General features: G+C 41.4%; 1 long non-coding RNA gene across 1 annotated transcript in view; it reads right to left on the bottom strand.

The window, feature by feature from the left end:
- Nucleotides 1-7,078: 7,078 nt before the first annotated feature.
- LOC128644872 (uncharacterized) overlaps nt 7,079-20,014 on the bottom strand; it is a 36,741-nt gene continuing 23,805 nt past the window's right edge. The window contains exons 3-4 of the long non-coding RNA XR_008400056.1: nt 9,292-9,584; nt 7,079-9,072 (exon numbers count right to left, since the gene is read on the bottom strand). This is a non-coding gene — a long non-coding RNA (uncharacterized LOC128644872). The remainder of the gene's footprint in view (nt 9,073-9,291; nt 9,585-20,014) is intronic.

Here is a 20,014-nt window from a genome sequence, read left to right as displayed (position 1 = left end):
CCAAACATCTACTACCACACTGAAGTTACAATCCAAAATTGCACAAAGAAATAAAAAACATTTGCTAAGTAAGTCCTACCTCCTCTGCAAATGAAAGTGATCTGCCCTCTGACTCAGGCACACACTGTACAAAGTGCCAAGTCTGTCTCACACTGCGCATAGTGGTTTAGTGCACACTAAGAAATCCTCTCAAATGTTAATACTTTACTCCTTGTAATATCATTTCCCATGCTCAATTAGCACTCTGCTGTAGTACCCACTGGTGGCTGCCCAAATTTAAAAAAAAAAAAAAAAAAAAAAAAAATTTTTTTTTTTTTTTTTTTTTTTTAGTTCTTGCCTCATGGGGCCCCCCTGGCTCATTGGGCCCCTGACAGGAGTCACCCCTGTCACCCCCTGATGGCGGCCCTGGACAGGGGCCCCGGACTGAAGCCATGTAGTACAGTATGTGACAGAGTCTGTGGGACTAGGTGACAGGGACCCCACACTGAAGCCATGTAGTACAGCATGTGACTGAGTCTGTGGGAGTAGGTGACAGGGGCCCCGCACTGAAGCCATGTAGTACAGCATGTGACAGAGTCTGTGGAAGTAGTTGACAGGGGCCCCGCACTGAAGCCATGTAGTACAGCATGTGACAGAGTCTGTGGGAGTAGGTGACAGGGGCCCCGCACTGAAGCCATGTAGTACAGCATGTGACAGTATCTGTGGGAGTAGGTGACAGGGGCCCCGGACTGAAGCCATGTAGTACAGTATGTGACAGAGTCTGTGGGAGTAGGTGACAAGGGCCCGCACTGAAGCCATGTAGTACAGCATGTGACAGAGTCTGTGGGAGTAGGTGACAGGGGCCCGCACTGAAGCCATGTAGTACAGCATGTGACAGAGTCTGTGGGAGTAGGTGACAGGGGCCCTGCACTGAAGCCATTTAGTACAGCATGTGACAGTCTGTGGGAGTAGGTGACAGGGGCCCTGCACTGAAGCCATGTAGTACAGCATGTGACAGAGTCTGTGGGACTAGGTGACAGGGACCCCACACTGAAGCCATGTAGTACTGCATGTGACAGAGTCTGTGGGAGTAGGTGACAGGGGCCTCGCACTGAAGCCATGTAGTACAGCATTTGACTGTGTCTGTGGGAGTAGGTGACAGGGGCCTCGCACTGAAGCCATGTAGTACAGCATGTGACAGAGTCTGTGGGAGTAGGTGAATGGGGCCCCGCACTGAAGCCATGTAGTACAGCATGTGACAGAGTCTGTGGGAGTAGGTGACAGGGGCCCGCGCTGAAGCCATGTAGTACAGCATGTGACAGGGTCTGTGGGAGTAGGTGACAGTTGACCCGCACTGAAGCCATGAATTACAGCATGTGACAGGGTCTATGGGAGTAGGTGACAGGGGCCCCGCACTGAAGCCATGTAGTACAGCATGTGACAGGGTCTGTGGGAGTAGGTGACATGGGCCCTTACTGAAGCCATGTAGTACAGCATGTGACAGGGTCTGTGGGAGTAGGTGACAGGTACCCTGCACTGAAGCCATGTAGTACAGCATGTGACAGAGTCTGTGGGAGTAGGTGACAGGGGCCCGCACTGAAGCCATGTAGTACAGCATGTGACAGAGTCTGTGGGACTAGGTGACAGGGGCCCCGCACTGAAGCTATGTAGTGCAGCATGTGACAGAGTCTGTGTGAGTAGGTGACAGGGGCCCGCACTAAAGCCATGTAGTACAGCATGTGACAGAGTCTGTGGAAGTAGTTGACAGGGGCCCCGCACTGAAGCCATGTAGTACAGCATGTGACAGAGTCTGTGGGAGTAGGTGACAGGGACCCCACACTGAAGCCATGTAGTATAGCATGTGACAGAATCTGTGGGAGTAGGTGACAGGGGCCCCACACTGAAGCCATGTAGTACAGCATGTGACAGGGTCTGTTGGAGTAGGTGACAGGGGCCCCACACTGAAGCCATGTAGTACAGTATGTGACAAAGTCTGTGGGAGTACATGACAGGGGCCCCGCACTGAAGCCATATAGTACAGCATTTGACAGTGTCTGTAGGTGACAGGGGCCTCGCACTGAAGCCATGCAATACAGCATGTGACAGAGTCTGTGGGAGTAGGTGACAGTGGCCCCGCACTGAAGCCATGTAGTACAGCATGTGACAGAGTCTGTGGGAGTAGGTGACAGGGGCCTCGCACTGAAGCCATGTAGTACAGCATTTGACAGTGTCTGTGGGAGTAGGTGACAGGGGCCTCGCACTGAAGCCATGTAGTACAGCATGTGACAGGGTCTGTGGGAGTAGGTGACGGGGCACCGCACTGAAGCCATGTAGTATAGCATTTGACAGTGTCTGTGGGAGTAGGTGACAGTGGCCTCGCACTGAAGCCATGTAGTACAGCATGTGACAGGGTCTGTGGGAGTAGGTGACGGGGCACCGCACTAAAGCCATGTAGTACAGCATGTGACAGTATCTGTGGGAGTAGGTGACAGGGGCCCCACACTGATGCCATGTAGTACAGCATGTGACAGAGTCTGTGGGAGTAGGTGACAGGGGCCTCGCACTGAAGCCATGTAGTACAGCATGTGACAGTCTGTGGGAGTAGGTGACAGGGGCCCGCACTGAAGCCATGTAGTACAGCATTTGACAGTGTCTGTGGGAGTAGGTGACAGGGGCCTCGCACTGAAGCCATGTAGTACAGCATGTGACAGGGTCTGTGGGAGTAGGTGACGGGGCACCGCACTGAAGCCATGTAGTATAGCATTTGACAGTGTCTGTGGGAGTAGGTGACAGTGGCCCCACACTGAAGCCATGTAGTACAGCATGTGACAGAGTCTGTGGGAGTAGGTGACAGGGGCCCTGCACTGAAGCCATTTAGTACAGCATGTGACAGTCTGTGGGAGTAGGTGACAGGGGCCCTGCACTGAAGCCATGTAGTACAGCATGTGACAGAGTCTGTGGGACTAGGTGACAGGGACCCCACACTGAAGCCATGTAGTACTGCATGTGACAGAGTCTGTGGGAGTAGGTGACAGGGGCCTCGCACTGAAGCCATGTAGTACAGCATTTGACTGTGTCTGTGGGAGTAGGTGACAGGGGCCTCGCACTGAAGCCATGTAGTACAGCATGTGACAGAGTCTGTGGGAGTAGGTGATAGGGGCCCGCACTAAAGCCATGTAGTACAGCATGTGACAGAGTCTGTGGGACTAGGTGACAGGGACCCCACACTGAAGCCATGTAGTACAGCATGTGACTGAGTCTGTGGGAGTAGGTGACAGGGGCCCTGCACTGAAGCCATGTAGTACAGCATGTGACAGTATCTGTGGGAGTAGGTGACAGGGGCCCCACACTGATGCCATGTAGTACAGCATGTGACAGGGTCTGTGGGAGTAGGTGACAGGGGCCCCGTACTGAAGCCATGTAATACAGTATGTGACAAAGTCTGTTGGAGTAGGTGACAAGGGCACCGCACTGAAGCCATGTAGTATAGCATTTGACAGTGTCTGTGGGAGTAGGTGACAGTGGCCCCACACTGAAGCCATGTAGTACAGCATGTGACAGAGTCTGTGGGAGTAGGTGACAGGGGCCTGCACTAAAGCCATGTAGTACAGCATGTGACAGAGTCTGTGGGAGTAGGTGACAGGGGCCCGCACTAAAGCCATGTAGTACAGCATGTGACAGAGTCTGTGGGACTAGGTGACAGGGGCCCCGCACTGAAGCCATGTAGTACAGAATGTGACGGAGTCTGTGGGAATAGGTGACAGGGACCCCACACTGAAGCCATGTAGTACAGCATGTGACTGAGTCTGTGGGAGTAGGTGACAGGGGCCCTGCACTGAAGCCATGTAGTACAGCATGTGACAGTATCTGTGGGAGTAGGTGACAGGGGCCCCACACTGATGCCATGTAGTACAGCATGTGACAGAGTCTGTGGGAGTAGGTGACAGGGGCCTCGCACTGAAGCCATGTAGTACAGCATGTGACAGTCTGTGGGAGTAGGTGACAGGGGCCCGCACTGAAGCCATGTAGTACAGCATGTGACAGAGTCTGTGGGAGTAGGTGACAGGGGCCCTGCACTGAAGCCATGTAGTACAGCATGTGACAGTCTGTGGGAGTAGGTGACAGGGGCCCCGGACTGAAGCTATGTAGTACAGCATGTGACAGAGTCTGTGGGAGGTGACAGGGGCCCCGTACTGAAGCCTGAAGTGCAGCATGTGACAGAGTCTGTGGGAGTAGGTGACAGGGGCCCCGCACTGAAGCCATGTAGTACAGCATGTGACAGTCTGTGGGAGTAGGTGACAGGGGCCCCACACTGAAGCTATGTAGTACAGCATGTGACAGAGTCTGTGGGAGTAGGTGACAGGGGCCCCGCACTGAAGCCCTGTATCAGTGGCAGTTTCCACACGGGCCAAGCAGCACACTGAGGGTCCCAAGTGGTACTTCTGCTATGTGTTTAACCACAAATTCACTTCATTCTCTTGTTCTCCTTTATTAAAAACATGTCTAATAGGCTCAGGCATTGCAATAGACTACTCTACTAGATGGTGATTGGTGGCTGCACAGATATTCTTCTCACTGGCTCCCGCCTAGGTGTACTCTTTAGAAAAAGATACCAAGAGAATGAAGCACATTTGAGAATAGTAAAAGTAATTTGGAAAGTTGTTTAAAAGCACATGCTCTGAATGATGAAAGTATAAATTTGGCTTTACTGCCCCTTTAATAATAGAAGTAAACTGGGATTTTTTTTTATTTCTTTATTCTCTCTGAATTATTAAAGTTTGATTTTGAATTGAATGCCTGAAAGGGACATTATACACTCATTTTTTCTTTGCATAAATGTTTTGTAGATGATCTATTTATATAGCCCATAAAGTTTGATTTTCAAAAAAAAAATTATAGTTTTGCTTATTTTTAAATAACATTGCTTTGATTTTCAGACTCCTAACCAAGCCCCAAAGTTTGATGTGAATACCGTCAGCTACCTACTCCAGCTTGCTCCTGTTTGTGTAAAGGGTCTTTTCATATGCAAAAGAAGGGGGAGGGGAGTGTCTTATTTGCCACTTGCAGTGGGCTTTCCAGCTAACTTTTCAACAGAGCTAAACTGACAGCTTCTAAGTAAGTCTTTAAACGGTTTTATACTGGATTTTTATATCAGTATCTGGGCATCTTGTTCTTTATAGTAGTGTCTATTACATGCAGTTATATGAAAATGTGTATACTGTCCCTTTAATGAATCACTGTAGAGATACATATTAGTCTATTAAAGGGACACTTAACCCAAATTTTTTTCTTTCGTGATTTAGATAGAGCATGCAATATTAAGCAACTTTCTAATTTACTCCTATTATCATATTTTCTTCGTTCTCTTGCAATCTTTATTTGAAAAAGAAGGCATCTAAGCTTTTTTTTGGTTCAGTACTCTGGTCAGCAATTTTTTTTATTGGTGGATGAATGTATTCTCCAAAAATCAGCAAGAACAACCCAGATTGTTCACCAAAAATGGGCCGGCACCTAAACTTATATTTTTGCATTTCAAATAAAGATACCAAGAGAATTAAGAAAATTTGATAATAGGAGTAAATTTGAAAGTTGCTTAAAATTGCATGCTCTATCTGAATCACAAAAGAAAAAATTTGGGTTCAGTGTCCCTTTAATTTAAGATGTTGATTCTCCAGAATCATATAGCATTATTTTTTGGGGTGCTCCAGTTTGGGTAAAACACATACTGAACTGAGACAATACTCACGTAGAAAAAACAGGAATGGAGTTTTGATCCTAACCATTAATGTTGTTATGCAACTTAATTATACAGAGATGTTTATTATCAAGAAAGGAGTCAAAATAGTGAGTAAACCATGTGTGATCGCTCGTTGTACAAAGAGCATTTTGTATTCATAATGATTAGCTGCACTGTTTTGATTATTCAGAGCACACACTTCATACAGTAGAAAAATAAAAACAAAATGTGTTGCCAACAAAACACTGAGTGCGGTCTGTTGGTTTTCATACATGAATGAGAAAGCATCTAACATTTGCTGAGACATATGTCACTGCTGCTTCTAGATCTGCGCCTTTATATAGAAGGTTATAGGAATAAAACATTAAGACTTTCCTCTCCCTTTAATGTAAGGGTTAACAGATTTATATGAAACTCTGGAACAATTCAAAATATATTTTCTTCTTTTTTTAACCCTTCAAAATATAGATTAGTCCAACAATTATCAGGATCTGAGGAAGGAACTTTACAATAGTAAAACATTTAGGAGCCAGAATTAAAAAAAAAAATGGCTCATATGTTGACACCAGGATTTGCCAAGCTCTCTTTAAAAGGGACGTTAAACAGTCTGTTTCATTGCTGTAATAAGAAAGCACTAAGCAGTGGGTTATCTTAAAGGGACATTAAACCCCAAAATAATTATTTCACGATTCAGATAGAGCATACAATTTTAAACAACAGTTTAATTTACTTCTATAATCAAATGTTTGACGTTCTCTTGGTATTTTTTGTTGAAAAGCAGCGACAAGCTCAGGAAAGTGCATTATATGGTAGCTGTTTTGCCAGAATGTTATCCATTTGCAAGTGCAGTAGATAGTGTCACTATTTACTGCCATGTAGTGCTCAGGATACATACCTAGGTGTCTCTTCAACAAAGAATATCATGGGAACAAAGCAAATTTGATAGAACTAAATTGGAAACTTTTTTTTTAAAATTGTATGCTCTGTCTGAATAACAAAATAAACATTTTAGGTTTCATATCCCTTTAATAGAAATCATTGCAATATGTATTATTCATCATTTTAAAATTATTTTATCTTTTATTTCTTATTTTTAACTTCACTTGTGCCATGTTCTTTAGTTTCTGTCACATCCCTACAAGAAGGCTGGGGCCTCTGCAGGAAGGAATTTATAGCTTGATGTCTTAAAACCTACTAGAGTAACTTGAGCTGGTTTAGTATTCATATAATGCTAGAGAGACAGTAAGTGTTTTTCTCATGCTCAGAAGTGGCAGAATGCAACTTAAGTTCAAAAGATGTCTGCTCCCTTATTGCAGGGGCTACAATGAGAAATTCTTTGTATGTTTACTTTGATTCAACATATATGGTTATATATATTTTTTTATTGAGGTTTGAAACCAAAGCATTACAGACATGCTAAAAAAATATATTCACACAGAGACATCAGCACAGATAATGGTTGGACAAGCAAAAAAATATTGCAAACGCAATAGATAAAGATCTGTGCCAGGATCTAAAGATGCCACAGATTACTTAGCAATAAGTATTACGTCTGCAAATAAACCTTATAAAGAAATTGACAAAGCTCTGTTTTACTCTTCCCAAATCAATGAGCCATTCTTGTGCCGTACAATACATCACTTATGTAAACTGGCAGGAGAAAATTATTTACAGTAAAGGCCACTCACAAACCTTAGTAATCCTAGAACAGGACAGACAATAAGATACACAAACATATGTCTGTAAAAAAGAACTTAAAAGCTATCAGTTTAAACATGAGACTACGCTGGAATTCAAACTGCTGTGCCCTACACATTATAACTCAAAGGTGTGAGAGAAAGATACAAGATGTATGCACTTGTAATGGTTAACCTGTTGCCTATCAATAGAGTAAGACAAATAGTTCGTTTCTACCTCTCATTCCATGAAACTCTGCCAGATTTTAAATATGGCAGACTAGAATACACTGGGCCAGGAGTGAAACAGCCTTCTTGACATATTAAGCGGATTAAATGGATCCACAGTTGCCATCTTTTTCCTAAACAATTCTGTCAGACCAGTAATGATAAATACTGGACCTTGTATTATTAGGGAATATTAAGGTTAAATTATCAGCAATTATTTTTTTTTAAAAAAGTGAAAACTCTTCCTCAGGGTCAGCTTACATCAGAGGAGCAAAATCAACAAAGGAAGGAAAAGGGATCCCTTGATTACAGACCTACCAGTAGTTGATAGTTTTACTCCTTATAGGTCAACTGAAAATACCATTAATTAAGCACATACGTTTTTATTAACATATCTCTTCAACTTATTTGATGTAACATTAATTCCCTATGTAGCAGGGACAGAAGGTTCACAAAGACAAGTTTAATAACGTAAATTGAAGTACTGCAACCACCATATTAACCATTCCAAATCAAGCCTCCTGCTAACAGTATAAGCAGTACAGATAAGAAAAAATGGCAGAATCTACAAGGACATCTATTTTGAAAAATACCCCTTTTTAATAAAAGGGTAACAGTTCCCTTTTTCCAAATCTAGCTAATTCCATTAAAGTCTAGATGCTCCTCCTAGCTGCCTACAAAAAGAAAAAAACATTTTACACCCCCAATCTCTACACCTTACTCCCAAACCATACCCAAATAAAATGTGGTCATATGATTTGTGAAAAAATGGAAAAGTCACAAATTGATTTAAATTAAATTGTTATGCCTTTATGGCAAAAAAAACTTTGAGCAACCCTCTATATGTTGGATTATGAATTGAAATTATGATGCCAAACATTATCAAAGCAAAGTTCCAATTAAACTCAGCTAATTGAGGCCCATGTCCCAGGTGGCTGACTGTGCGGATCAGGCAGAGTTACAATATAGAAAACTATTAGGAATGGACATTCTCAATCCATTCTTCAACAAATAACCCAACTGAAAGGTTTCAGATCCATCTCACAAATTTCCATGAAGCCAGTCTGTAAAGGATGACTTGTTGCAAAAGCTTCCATTTCCCAGGCAGGTACTGCAAAAAGATAGGGGATCCACACTGCAGAGGGCGAGAACTGAGGTTGCACAACAGTCTGCAGAAAACTTCCAGCGCTACAAGTCTTGCAAGCTCAGCATGTTGAAACTGTTCCTCTTCTGGTGCCCTGGTGTCTCAGATGGTTTCTCTATCAGGAATAGCATATACAGCTAAGTAGGTAGGAGTACTCTCCATGGTCGGGTCTCCATTATGAAGTGTAGGCAATAGCAGCTCATCCTTCTACATGTTGGCCTGCTGTCTTGATAGAAGCTCATCCATATCATGAGAACTGTCAGGTGCCTCCTGCAGAGGGTTATCCTGCAAACAGGAATCAGGGTTACCTACAGAAGAATGGGCAATAGCTGATTAAAACACCTTAAATATAGTCTACAGGAGAAAATGATCCTATAATAGCTCATTAACATGTTGTGGAAGGAATAAATCACTAGCTCCAGGCTCTTGTTAGCATTCTTGTAGATATACAAGTTAAATGTCAGATGTCATACGATTCTCATATCTTGAAATTTAAGTAATGCACAGATTTATGCTGCATTTCTTACCCTGTCAATTGGGAGGGGTGTTGCAGGCCTCACCAATCAGGGACTGTCGCAGGCCTCACCAATCAGGGACTGTCGCAGGCCTCACCAATCAGGGACTGTCGCAGGCCTCACCAATCAGGGACTGTCGCAGGCCTCACCAATCAGGGACTGTCGCAGGCCTCACCAATCAGGGACTGTCGCAGGCCTCACCAATCAGGGACTGTCGCAGGCCTCACCAATCAGGGACTGTCGCAGGCCTCACCAATCAGGCAATCAGGTACTGCCGCAGGCCTCAACGATCTGGATCTGTAAAACTGAGAAAGTCCACAAAAAAAGTTATACCAACCTGTAGTAGAAAGAATACTGAAATGTACAATAAACAAAGGGACATGAAACTCAAAAAAATATGTAATGATTCAAATAGAGCATAACATTTTAAACAACTTTCCAATGTAGTTCTATTAATTAATTTGCTTCCTTCTCTTGGTTTTCTTTGCTGAAAGGTTTATCTAGGTAAGCTCAGGAGCAGCAAATAACCTAGGTTCTAGCGGCTGAATGGTGGCTGTATATATATTGTTGTTGTAAGATTTTGTAGTTTTATAAAATTATGTTCTACCTAAATCATGAAAGAAAAGGATTGGGTTTCATGTCCCTTTAATGCTAAAATCCTCCCTGATGTGACTGATAAATGGCAGATTTAGCAGCCACTTTGCCCAGCTTTCAGTATTGCGGCCTGTAACAGCTGCTTAGACACGCCCCCAAATTAGACTATTGTTTAATTTTCACACAGGAGTCGACTTCTGTGCTCTTCAAAGGTGACCTATACATTCAGCTTTTTTTTCCTAAAGCCTTGATCAGTGCAGAGAGGCTGCATCAAGTGAGTGCAGAGATATACTGGCTTGATACAACAGTTACTGGCTACACATACCAAAGCTTCTAAAAAGAAAAACTAAGGCATGTTTCAAATTTGTAATTTGGCCTAGGGCAGTACTATTTGTGAATGGGGCAGCTCATTTTGAGGGGTGATTATATAGTGTGATGCAGTCACACTCTTGTGCCCCCAAAATGCGTAATTTTTTTTTTTTATTACAAGTCAATAAATTCTGGTTGTTTAGTGGGGGTGCCAGGGCCGCCACTAGAAATGTTGGGGCCCCTGACTTAACCATTGATCAGGCCCCCCCCCCCTTTGACATGTGCAATTTTTGACCAAGTGACTAAAACGTATATGCACTTTATTCTTAATTGTCTATTTAAACTTGGAAATGATGTAAAGGTAGTAACATACACTGAAACACACACACTCACACATAAGGATTCACATATAGACACTCTAGCAAACACACAAAGAAACTCAGACACAGACAACCAAACAGACACTTAGCACTTGTTTACATTGACCTGACAAGTAATGAGGTAGACTAAAGTTTTGTAAAAAAAAAAAGGAGATTTAGAAAACAAAATATGGAGTTCTGATTATCTTTTTGTAAAGGAAGATGACAACTATATGATGACAACAGCATGCAGTGGCTGAAAGGAAGGGCCCTGAACTGCCTAAACAATAATTTAAAGGTTAAATGGTAGATTGGTGACTTCCGGAAAGGTCTCATTAGTCTCAAAGTCTGTAGAAAGATGTGAATAATCAGTAGTAAGGTCAAAATGTCCTAAAAAGGATCCCCTTAATCAACAGTGTGTGACATGCATGATAAAAAAAATGCAGAAATTAAGAGATCACTTTTTAAAGAATCATATTTGTAAATGTGCAAACAAAAATAATTCTGTGAATTCAAAATTGTACATTAAATGATCTGGGTAGATGGCTAGATGAAGAAAAGTACTTTTAAAAGGTTGACATATGTTTGTTTGATATTTTCCCCAACCAAGAGCACCACTTCAATTATAGTGTACACATGTTCCCATCTGTCAGCTGTACTTGTGGATTTTGAAAATGCTGTACTCTATATGGTCTTGGTGGAACCATAAGCTGTGGTACTCATACCATTAGATCTGGTTAAATGCAGGATTTAAGCTTGTTGGTATGCATTTCAAAATTAAGTCAGCTGTAGAGTAAACTGAACAGTTTTAAGTTAACCTGTCTCATTCCAACACTGAGCAATCATAGTCTGAGAGTATAACATGTTATGCAGATGTAAAAATCTTAGATAAAATGCCTCCTTGTATCTGGAAAGTCCTTGCATAAAGGGGCAGTAAACTGGAATGTAATATATATCATTTGTGTATTGAGGAGGAAAAATTTCTGCATGGTTTTAAATATAGAATTTCTACAGCATTGTCAAATAATCATAAATACACTGCTGCTAAAAAAATGTGTTTTTATGGACCCCTGGCCCCACCATACAACTACTACCACACTGAAGTTACAATCTTAAATTGCACAAAGAAATAAAAAACATTTGCTAAGTAATTCCTACCTCCTCTGCAAATGAAAGTGATCAGCTGTCTGACTCAGGCACACGCTCTACAAACAAAGTGCCAAGTCTGTCTCACACTGTGCATAGTGGTTTAGTGCACACTCAGAAATCCTCTCAAATGCTGATACTTTACTCCTTGTAATAACATTTCCCATGCTCAATTAGCACTCTGCTGTAGTACCCACTGGTGGCTGCCAAAATTTAAAAAAAAAAAAAAAAAAATTTTTTTTTTTTAGTTCTTGCCTCATGGGGCCCCCATAGCCCATTGGGCCCCTGACAGGAGTCACCCCTGTCACCCCCTGATGGCGGCCCTGGGGGGTGCACAACACCTCAAGGCATTCCTGGCTCTGGTGTGGAAATTTATGAGGCAAATAGCGACGGTGTAGCTGGTCCACAGGGCAGTAAATTTACAAGCATTGGCAGCACAAATTCTAAACATCCAAATTGGCCCCTGGTCTCCATTTGTGAGAAAAAAAAATGAGGTGAATTTTAGATAAAACTGTTGAGGGAGATTATGGATTATGGCAGCAGATTTCTCAGTGTTTTGGGGAGCAGAAAACACTACCATGATTGCCTTTTAAACAAAAAGAAAATGTGATCTGTTTGTGGATAGTGTACTTTGAGGATCCATTACATTATGAAACAAGTATGCTTTAGTTCTGGTGTCGACAAATCTGTTTAAAATATAGGAGCCAGTGTGGGCAACTTTCCAGTAGCTTTAAAATATGTTTAACTGAAGAAACTAGACACAGGTGAATATGATATTCTGGCAATCTGCAATATACAGTAGAGCTATCAATATATAAATAGTATGGGGCCGATTTACTATGCCCCGAATGGGACCAACTCGTCCTGTTTCCCAGCAAGCCTTCAGGCTTGCTGGAAACAGGCTTTAACCCCTTAATGACCGCAGCACTTTTCCATTTTCTGTCCGTTTGGGACCAAGGCTATTTTTACATTTTTGCGGTGTTTGTGTTTAGCTGTAATTCTCCTCTTACTCATTTACTGTACCCACACATATTATATACCGTTTTTCTCGCCATTAAATGGACTTTCTAAAGATACCATTATTTCCATCATATCTTATAATTTACTATAAAAAAAATTATAAAATATGAGGAAAAATTGAAATAAAATACACTTTTTCTAACTTTGACCCCCAAAATCTGTTACACATCTACAACCACCAAAAAACACCCATGCTAAATAGTTTCTAAATTTTGTCCTGAGTTTAGAAATACCCAATGTTTACATGTTCTTTGCTTTTTTTGCAAGTTATAGGGCCATAAATACAAGTAGCACTTTGCTATTTCCAAACCATTTTTTTTTTCAAAATTAGCGCTAGTTACATTAGAACACTGATATCTTTCAGGAATCTCTGAATATCCATTGACATGTATATATTTTTTTTTAGTAGACATCCCAAAGTATTGATCTAGGCCAATTTTGGTATATTTCATGCCACCATTTCACCGCCAAATGCGATCAAATAAAAAAAATTGTTCACTTTTTCACAAATTTTTTCACAAACTTTAGGATTCTCACTGAAATTATTTACAAACAGCTTATGCAATTATGGCACAAATGGTTGTAAATTCTTCTCTGGGATCCCCTTTGTTCAGAAATAGCAGACTTATATGGCTTTGGTGTTGCTTTTTGGTAATTAGAATGCCACTAAATGCCACTGCGCACCACACGTGTATTATGCCCAGCAGTGAAGGGGTTAATTAGGGAGCATGTAGGGAGCTTTTTGGGGTAATTTTAGCTTTAGTGTAGTGTAGTAGACAACCCCAAGTATTGATCTAGGCCCATTTTGGTATATTTCATGCCACCATTTCACCGCCAAATGCGATCAAATTAAAAAAAACGTTAAATTTTTCACAATTTTAGGTTTCTCACTGAAATCATTTACAAACAGCTTGTGCAATTATGGCACAAATGGTTGTAAATGCTTCTCTGGGATCCCCTTTGTTCAGAAATAGCAGACATATATGGCTTTGGCGTTGCTTTTTGGTATTTAGAAGGCCGCTAAATGCCGCTGCGCATCACACGTGTATTATGGCGAGCAGTGAAGGGGTTAATTAGGTAGCTTGTAGGGAGCTTGCAGGGTTAATATCACATTTAGTGTAGAGCTCAGCCTCCCACCTGAAACATCAGACCCCCTGATCCCTCCCAAACAGCTCTCTTCCCTCCCCCACCCCACAATTGTCCCCGCCATCTTAAGTACTGGCACAAAGTCTGCCAGTACTAAAATAAAAGCTATATTTGTTGTTTTTTTGTGTTTTTAAAAAGCATATTTACATATGCTGCTGTGTACTATCCCCCCTTAGCCCCCAACCTCACTGATCCCCCCCAAACAGCTCTATAACCCTCCCAATCTAACTTAATATGCGCCATCTTGGGTACTGGCAGCTGTCTGCCAGTACCCAGTTTAGAAGAAAATATGTTTTTTTTTTAATTTTTATTACAATTTTCTGTAGTGTAGCTTCCCCCCACACAAAACCAACGCCCCACCCCTCCACGATCTATTTTTGTGCTTTTGCACAAACAAGATTGGGCCCTTTTTCCTAGCAATATTTTCCGTAGTGTAGCGGTTCCCACCCGCTCCCGCCCCGTGCACGCGCCCACCCGCCAACCTCCGTGCACGTGCGCGCTCCCGCGCGCCCCCGCCTCCGATCCCGCCCCCCTTGATGGCAGAAGATACACCGATGGCCGCCCACCCGCCTCCCAAGTCGGCTCCCACCCACCAACGATACCGGCCATCGATGTCCGGTGCAGGGAGGGCCACAGAGTGGCTCTCTCTGCATCGGATGGCCATGTAAAGTTATTGCAGGATGCCTCCATATCGAGGCATCACTGCAATAACCGGAAAGCAGCTGGAAGCGAGCAGGATCGCTTCCAGCTGCTTTCCACACCGAGGACGTGCAGGGTACGTCCTCAGGCATTAACTGCCTTTTTTTTGAGGACGTACCCTGCACGTCCTCGGTCATTAAGGGGTTAAGAAGCAGCGGTGGTTAACTGGATTCGCCGCTTCTGAGAGGCGTACAGCAAACAACACAATCAAATACGGGTTGATTGACACCGCCGCAAATCTGAAGTAGTGGCATTGAACAAGCAGTTCACTAGAACTGCTTGTGCAATGCTGAATGCCGATAGCGTATGCTGTCCGCATTCAGCGATGTCTGGCTGCAGCATATCATGTCCACCAGATTACGAATGGAGCGCAAAGTAACGATCCCGCTTGAACGTTAATTGCGCTAGAAGTAAGATTTTTGCGCTCGCCCGATTGTGCTTGTATTATGAGTTGAAATTAAACTGTTTTCGCTCTGTAAATACATATATCCACACACATACAGTATACACACATATATATATACAGTATATATATCTACACACACACATAGTATATATAAAAAACTGCCTTGTTTCACTTTAAGGCGGTGAAAACCGCCTTAAAGTGAAACAAGGCAGTTTTAGCTTTCTTTTCACTTGCCAGTGTGTTTAACCCTTTAAGGACACAGCTTTCAGTTTGCTCAATTGTTTTATGACGGAAAAATTCCGTTATATGTCCTTAAGAGGTTAAAGACTTGAAAACATGTTTGAACTAACATATATTAGGCGTGCAATAGCACTAAGTTTAGTTTAACACTAGCACAGCACAGTATTCAATTAGTATTCAATAAATACTGTACCTGTAAAATAGTGACAATAACTGTAGTACAATTTGCCAGACTATAGCACTGAGACACAGATTACACTGTAATGATGTAAACAGAGTGAACTAAGCATAATAAAATGGTGCCAGTTACTTTTCTTGCAATCTCACGATGATTACAGCACTGTTTCAAAATCCTTGGAGAATCCTGCTCCACAAAGCGCTGTAAAGTGAGGTATACCTGTGTGTATATATATATATATATATATATACACATATACACACACACACATATATACATACAAATCCACATGATATAGGAGGGCACATGTTTTGGAAATGGCGATTTGAACACGCCAAACAATTTTACAAGATTGTCTTGAAAAAGGCTCATGTATGGAGCCGAAACGTCAACTTATGTGATTGTTACTTGAATAAAGAAATATATTATCAAGACCTGTGAGTGCCCTCTATATCGTGTGGATTTGTATGAAAATTATGCGAGGAGACACCCGAGTTGAATAAACTGTGTGCGTGGATAATGCAATCTATATGTAGATGTATATATCTCAATATTAAAGTCCTTTGCCTGCCTTTTTTTTTTTCTTTCTAACACCTGAGACCTCCTTTCTTTAAGCCTTTATAACTTTTGTGTGCAATATTTTTTTTTAATAATTTTTATTAGATGGTGTTATTATGAGTTTAAGTGTACTTTGTAATGTATTTTTGATGTGTTTTGTACAACGTTTATGTTTCGTGAAACAGTTAACCAGAGCTATGAAGTTGTGGTAATCATTCTAGCGTAAATCGCAATTGCGCTCATACGATCGAGTTTACTTTCAACTATTAATACGAGCCATATGCTCGATGAGCGCAAACCCTTGCGATCAACCCCTTATTGCTTGGGCGTAAACGTTTGTGTTCCACTTGTAATCTAGCCCTTAGATAGAATGTTATATAGTCAGGCCAAGGGCAAAAAAATACACTTTACATTTTCTGTAAAATTGTTTATTTTCTCTGGTTCCCTTATAAGTTGCCATATTTGCATCATTATTAAATTGAGAGTGTATATGATTTAAACGGTCATCAGAATGTACACATGGTTTAAGTCTGTGATGGGCAAGAGCCGAAACCCATGGGGGCTGCCCGCAGAACAATATTTTAGCTCCTTAAAGGGACAGTCAAAATTAAACTTTCATGATTTAGATAGAATATTTTGGAGCCAGACACACTTTTAGGAGCTAGACAGTGGTATTTGTATATAGATCCTTGGAGAATAACCCAACAAGTTAGGAGCTAGGTTTACAATTGTAGGAGCCAGTGGTTCCCTGGCTCGTGGGTTTGTCAAGCCCTGCTTTAGTTTACACACTACACACTAATTACTTATATCAGTGCAGAAGCTTATTTAGCTCTGGGCTCTGTCCACAGTAAAGGAACCAGGTAAAAATATATCCAAGAGTTTTCAAGGGTTATATCCATGAACTGCTCACAATTTGCTAAACCCTGCAAATTCTGTTGAGAACAAGTTTTAAATGTTTTTAAAACATTTATGTTTTATGTGCATACTTTGGGGCACAGTCTTTGAGTCCTCATGTACATTAATCGTATTTAAAAATTGTAAAAAATATGAAAAAGAGAGAGTAGTTAATACTGGTTAATTTGGATTCCGGTACTTCCCTTATAAGTTCAATTTACCACAAAAAGAAAGAAAGAATATTAGGACAATATTATCCTAGATAGAAAGGGATATAAAAAAGCACACGGATGTTAATACCAAATATCAATTTATTTATCAAAAAACTACCACAAATCCACCTGTTAGTGCCTATAGCACTTCATGAAATAAAAAATATATAAACACACATATGGGAAACCAATTCTCAAAGGGAACATAACTAAATGCAAACATACATCCGCTTACAGAATAAACATGTCCCTAGAGAGTAATATCAGCTTGGTACATAGCAAATAACGACAAAAACACATATGGGCAGAGTATGGACCACATCTAGGTCACAAAATATGCACAGTCATTTGGAATACTTACAGGCTCCTCTGAAGGTATAACTTCATCAATTGCACAAACAGTAATACATGATCCTCTCTGTTCTCTCTGCACAAACCGTAATACATGATCAAGTATTAAAAGTTGTTGGTTAAAATGTATTTTAACCATAGCAAAATGTTTAACTAAAGCATTTTAATGCAGCACACCCTGTACTTTTAATGCAAAACTGAAGTAGCCTGTAATTTTTGCACTACAATATCCCTTTAAATAAAGCTCAGTCCATATGCTATCATTGCAGCCCACTATAATAATATACTTCATTTCTATTACAGAATATGCTTCTCTCCAGGCATTCTGTAATATTTACTATCAATGACTTACAGCAGCAGTGTAAGCTAAACACAATCCCAGATGCTTGATATTCTTATCCAGAAGAGCCGGCACTTCCACCGTCTGACCCTGAGACTTTCACTCATCATTACAAGGTTCGTCCTCTCTTAGAAGTGGCATTACTAGTGCATCATCAGTGCTAAACCACATTGCCCTTGTGTGATTGATCCCTGCTAATCTGATGTCTGCCAGGGATACAAACAGATGTCATCAAATCCAAACACTCTCACCTCTAGGTACAGAAGAGAAGCACAGAAAAAAAAGTAGTATGGACTGCTGCGTAAGGGGCACAAAACCCCAAAAATGTATTTCATGATTCAGAAAGAACATACATTTTTAAACAACTTTCCAATTTACTTCTATTATCAATTTTGCTTCATTCTCTTGGTATCATTTGTTGAAGGAGCAGCAATGAACTACTGGGAGCTAGCTGAACACAATGGTAAGCTAATTACAAGAGGCATATATGTGCCGCCAATAATTAGCAGCTAGCTCCCAGCTTCTTAGCTTACCTAGGTATGCTTTTCAACAAAGGATTCCAAGAGAACTAAGCAAATTATATAATAGAAGAAAATTGGAAATTTGTTTAAAATTGTATGTTTTATCCGACTCATCAAGATCAAATCAGATCTCTGGTTAATTTTCTAAAAGAGCCATAAATGCCCCCAAAATAGAGGGTCTTATGTAAAAAAAAGTAGCTTTTTTCCCCATAACAAAATACTGCACTAGGCAGTTTTAAGGGGTTAAAGATTGGTGGGTGTGGGGTGTTAAAAAAACAAACAAAAAAAAAAACATAATTTATGCTTACCTGATAAATTCCTTTCTTCTGTAGTGTGATCAGTCCACGGGTCATCATTACTTGTGGGATATTAACTGCTCCCCTACAGGAAGTGCAAGAGGATTCACCCAGCAGAGTTGCTATATAGCTCCTCCCCTCTACGTCACCTCCAGTCATTCGACCAAGGACCAACGAGAAAGGAGAAGCCAAGGGTGTAGTGGTGACTGGAGTATAATTTAAAAAATATTTACCTGCCTTAAAAAACAGGGCGGGCCGTGGACTGATCACACTACAGAAGAAAGGAATTTATCAGGTAAGCATAAATTATGTTTTCTTCTGTTAAGTGTGATCAGTCCACGGGTCATCATTACTTGTGGGATACCAATACCAAAGCAAAAGTACACGGATGACGGGAGGGATAGGCAGGCTCTTTATACAGAAGGAACCACTGCCTGAAGAACCTTTCTCCCAAAAATAGCCTCCGAGGAAGCAAAAGTGTCAAATTTGTAAAATTTGGAAAAAGTATGAAGCGAAGACCAAGTTGCAGCCTTGCAAATCTGTTCAACAGAGGCCTCATTCTTAAAGGCCCAAGTGGAAGCCACAGCTCTAGTGGAATGAGCTGTAATTCTTTCAGGAGGCTGCTGTCCAGCAGTCTCATAAGCTAAACGAATTATGCTACGAAGCCAAAAAGAGAGAGAGGTAGCAGAAGCTTTTTGACCTCTCCTCTGACCAGAGTAAACGACAAACAGGGAAGACGTTTGTCGAAAATCTTTAGTTGCCTGTAAATAAAATTTAAGGGCACGAACTACATCCAGATTGTGCAAAAGACGTTCCTTCCTCGAAGAAGGATTTGGGCACAAGGATGGAACAACAATCTCCTGATTGATATTCCTGTTAGTGACTACCTTAGGTAAGAACCCAGGCTTAGTACGCAGAACTACCTTATCCGAGTGAAAAATCAAATAAGGAGAATCACAATGTAAGGCTGATAACTCAGAGACTCTTCGAGCCGAGGAAATAGCCATTAAAAATAGAACTTTCCAAGATAACAACTTTATATCAATGGAATGAAGGGGTTCAAACGGAACACCCTGTAAAACGTTAAGAACAAGGTTTAAACTCCATGGTGGAGCCACAGCTTTAAACACAGGTTTAATCCTGGCCAAAGCCTGACAAAAAGCCTGAACGTCTGGAACTTCTGACAGACGCTTGTGTAACAGAATGGACAGAGCTGAGATCTGTCCCTTTAAGGAACTAGCGGATAACCCCTTTTCTAAACCTTCTTGTAGAAAAGACAATATCCTAGGAATCCTAACCTTACTCCAAGAGTAACCTTTGGATTCGCACCAATATAGGTATTTACGCCATATTTTATGGTAAATCTTTCTGGTGACAGGCTTCCTAGCCTGTATTAAGGTATCAATAACTGACTCAGAAAAACCACGCTTTGATAAGATCAAGCGTTCAATTTCCAAGCAGTCAGC

Source organism: Bombina bombina, chromosome 1 (genome assembly GCF_027579735.1).
Source record: "Bombina bombina isolate aBomBom1 chromosome 1, aBomBom1.pri, whole genome shotgun sequence".
Classification (NCBI taxonomy): Eukaryota; Metazoa; Chordata; class Amphibia; order Anura; family Bombinatoridae; genus Bombina; species Bombina bombina.
Note: the sequence above shows the minus strand (reverse complement) of the source record. Positions and strands in the feature narration are given on the sequence as shown.